At 36.7% G+C, this 4,566-nt stretch overlaps 1 long non-coding RNA gene across 1 annotated transcript; it reads right to left on the minus strand.

Annotated features, from left to right (window-relative positions):
• Nucleotides 1-312: 312 nt before the first annotated feature.
• Nucleotides 313-1,398, minus strand: LOC146750868 (uncharacterized). The gene is made up of 2 exons (XR_014928056.1): nucleotides 769-1,398; nucleotides 313-545 (listed from the first exon to the last, which is right to left on the minus strand). It is a non-coding gene; the product is annotated as an uncharacterized LOC146750868 (long non-coding RNA).
• Between the last annotated feature and the right edge of the window lie 3,168 nt (nucleotides 1,399-4,566).

Below are 4,566 nucleotides of genomic sequence, written 5' to 3' on the forward strand. Positions count from 1 at the left end.
TTTAATTGGACAGGCGTGGACGAAAGATTTTCAGAATATATCGTAGAGGGCGCTCACACATACACACACACACACACACACACGTTAATAAATACACGTCATTTTGAAAACTAATGGAGTTTATTGCACAAAAGAAGTAAACAAGAATGAAATATTGACATGGAGTATATATTTATGACATGGTTGAGTATTTTTTTAACGTCACAAAAAAACATACGATGTGAGTAAGGAAAATAGTTGCGTAGTGTATAAATGTTTAGCGTGATTAAATATTTCTTTGTTAACACCTCGAAAAATACGTAGATACATGTAAATGTGCGGCGTGGTTAAATTTATTTTTAATGCCACAAAAATACGAGTACATAAACGATTCGATTAAAACACAGAAACGAGAAAAGCCAATAATAGTAAACATTGATCAATAAAAAATAATTCATTCTATATATACATATGTTGTTTATTTTTACATTTCTTACTTCCTTTCAATGAGTCAAGCAGTCTGTACACTTTTTTTTTATTCCATCACTATAATCAGAATCGCTCATCTGTCGTACAAGAAAGAGAGAGAGAGAGGATAATATTAAAAACCGATAGTTATATAAAGAAAGTATAAATTATGTGTTGAAAATTTAATAGTATGAATTATCCCGTAAAACTGCGGTCATCAATCCGCTAAAATGCAAAGTATGCAAAATCGGTTGATCGACGTACAGTTTGTTTTTCAAAAAATGGCGGACTACGCTACTATGAGTTAAAATGTATAATTACCTGATCGTTTCACAGAATAACTTTTGACATACATAATCATCACACGGAATGAGTTTACGGTGTAACGTAGCGATTTTCGTTTTTTCCCCCCGACGAAGAAAATATGTCTTCGCTTCTTGCCAAAGATTCAAAGGCGGTAGACCAAGTTTGACCTTCCGTGAAAAGTTCATCTCATGGACACTACGAGTCATACAGGACGTATTGGCAACACATGGCTTGAAAGTATTTGATGATTGTAGATCCACGTACGAGAAATCTTATAAATTCCATGACATGACTACCGTACGAGTCATAATAGTCTTCGTGGTAAGGGTATTTCAGACAGAAAGTGGCCCAACGCGTTCCACTCGCGAATATCAACGGTGTTTGATATAAGCGATGTGTATCATTCCGAAGCACACTTGTGAATGCCAGTCTGAACTCAATCACAAGATTAAATGTAAGGCGTGTCTAGTCCTAAGTGTTCCCAACGTGAAATAGACCTCCCACGTAGATGATAAACAACAGATGTTGGTATATTTATGTTATCTAAAACATGAACACTCACAAACAGCCTGAGGGATATCGAGTTTCAAGTTGAAAGCGTGAATTTCGACCTGCGTGTATGGGATACTGATAACATGACTCGACATTCTGTTGACCCCGGCACTATCAGTCAATTCACTGACTTAAACCACAGTCACTCTACTAGGACGGTTAGGAAGCGCCGCGTCATTCTATTGTACCCACCCTTGTCTCCATAAACATTGAAACAAGAGAGGTGTTAACGAGTTAAGAAGTCATTAGCATTAAACAGGCGACGGAAAACACGCGATAAATCATGAGACAGTGCGAGAGTTGCGTCATTTTCCCCCACAAAGCATTGCAATACATGGCACTTTGACCTTTCAACGAAGAGCAGTCTCAAATGCGGAAATGAACATGCTTTGTATATACACGTTTTTCGCGAGAAAATCTTGCTGTCTTGTATGGCATTCTGAAATTATAAATAGTTAATAGAATACTATATTAGTGAATTTCCCCCAAAAGTCGCCCCTGTCTCGACTGAATCAAAACATGTTGAACGGGATTTGTATCAGTCGTCAAATAAAGCGAATGGAGGGATATGAAAGCACGACAATCAAAAATCTCTTTTGTCCAATTACCTCCTATGAAAACTATGCAATAAAGCAACACGGCGACCACCTCCATAGACGAAAACATGCAAAACTTCGCCATAAAGTGACTCTAAAAACACACAAAAAATACGAGAATGGACAAAGGAATATTGTAAAGGTTTGCAGACATCAATATTTTTAGCGATAAAATTGTTTCTAAACTGAGTGATGAGTTTATTTTACGGACCGAAAGACTGTTAGAGATCAAGACAAAGAGACTGTCAACAAAACACCGTTTTTCTCGAGTAAAGCATCTTCAAGATTGCAAAAGAATGCTCATCTGAAAAATACAATATCACTCCTAGTCACAGTTCAGTTGAGATTGTAGTTTGATGTAAAAATAAAGCACAATTTAAAAAAGTTCACGGTCTTCTCGAGGGTCTTCTCGAGCAACATCGAACGCAATAAATAATGGTGAAAAATAGTGCATTCCAATGACAAATACGTCATAGTTTTGAGACCAGCATAGGTTCTCAGAAGCTGCTCGTTCACACCTTTAACCAATAGAGCTTCCTAACCGTCCTAGTAGAGTGACTCCTAGTAGAGTGACTGTGCTTAAATTATTTTTATCAATTAGCCTTTGCTAAAATACTACCGTCATTTTCCACGTCATTAAAAAAAACATGGCCCGCAGCGGAGGGATTTGAAATAAAACACGTTCAATCTCGTAATGACGCGTTCTCCGTGTCAATGTTACGATTATACTCGAAATTGACTACTAGTATTTGGGGGATACAAACTGGGTCAACTTGATTCAGTCAACATGAATCTGACCCAGGCAGTATGATGATTCCAGTCCGTCACCAATTCACTTGTCTGAAAAGGCACACCCCAAGGGTGTATGACGCCTTGTCTCAATTCAGGCCGAATCAAAGACTGTGCACGCCGTCGATCTATATCTGTGATCGATGTAGACGAGAAACATTCCACCACTCTGATCGTTTTTATATCATCGGTAATTCAGTGTACCGCTCGAATGTAATGCATCAATCAATAGTTTAGTTTTGAAGGTTTATTTTACAATAACTGGAAAACCGACCGAAATCGCGAAATTTTAGGATTCAATCTTTACTCAGTCAAACATCAAAACTAAGTATTCAGTTCATTCTCTCTTCACTAATAAAATGGCAGTACTCAGCAAACTATCATTCATCGTTTTTTTAAACATCATTTCGAGTATCCACGATTTCGAAATACTAGAAGAGGCAAGAACGAACGTTACATTTGAATGGTCAAATGACAAGGGGCTGACCCCGCTCGAACGTGCAACAGAATGTATTAAATACATTGACCCATTTGAAAAACAGAGTCAACCTCAAAACATTGAGAGCCATAGCCGATGCTTCAAACAACGAGTTTCTCTTCAAATGATTCAAAACCAAATTAAATGAAGCACTATGATTCGTCACAAATTACGCTGACATCCTTAGCAGCCTGGCAAAAGAAATCACTCAACTAACCACACCACCAGATTCAAATTTCCACGATCAACGACAAAAAAGAAACATTATAGGCGATCTCCTGTTCGAGGTAACGGCCTTGGCTTGGCTACAAAGAGACAATTGTAGTTACTAGCTCGAGAAATTGACCCATATTTCTAAGACAAAATTAACCAAATTTTGAAATTATACATATTTTAATACCAAACTTGTTATTTTTACCAACAAACTACTGAATCACAGTACGTATAATAACGTATACCATTGACAAATTCAGACTCCGCTTATAAATTATACTCGATTATGTCTTTACCACTAATTTAAAATAAACAGTTATATTGGAAAGAATGAGATGAAATTTTATTATTATCATTGTAGATTCAATAAGCAAACTGGAAGCGGGTCAAGAAATCGTAAATGTTTCATATTATAGAGATGGTGCGTAGTTTGTTCTTTGACGGTAAACACGTACGCATTTTCAATGGCGAACATCGACCAGTAATAATGGCATACACTTTGTATGCTAATTCATGTTTAATAAAATGCGCTAAGTTTTGATTATTCCCAAGATGTACAGAGAGCACTCGCTTATCCATTAGACAGATTCCACTATACAATTATAATATCCTGACCGCATTGTTTAAACTCTCGTAAATCGACTGTTTGACGTGACTGGGGCACCGGTGGACGAGAAATGCGTGCACATTACATTTCGTTAACACTTTCATTCATAATAGTATCACTTGCAATATGGCGTAATATCAATCGACGATCCTCAAAATACTGTATGTATGTATGCACGTTGTAGTTCGAATGATTAGATATTTCTTTTATTTTGCCATTTTTGTCGATTCTTTCATTATGAACAGTGTTGACTTGCTCTCGAAATAAATACTTTACACCGATGTTACCGTTTGTAATGTTTATAGTGTATACGTGAAAGATATTCGCCTTTGAAATAATAATTGAAGACACAACTATATAGTCTTCAAATCAGCTGGGTGTTATTATTGAAGTAACGCACGACGCGTGATATTGTTTTAATGGGGTCTGATCGCGTTTCATAACTCCTGTATTGAATAATGCCATGAATCAAATTGTCCTAACAACATGGTAAACACGGGTCAGCAATAAGTAGCTATTTTATCGGTGAGGAAAGATCTGCTTCTTGATTGCGATTATGATTATGTCTAATATAATTT

This window comes from Saccoglossus kowalevskii, chromosome 1, assembly GCF_978046115.1.
Source record: "Saccoglossus kowalevskii chromosome 1, keSacKowa6.1, whole genome shotgun sequence".
Classification (NCBI taxonomy): domain Eukaryota; kingdom Metazoa; phylum Hemichordata; class Enteropneusta; family Harrimaniidae; genus Saccoglossus; species Saccoglossus kowalevskii.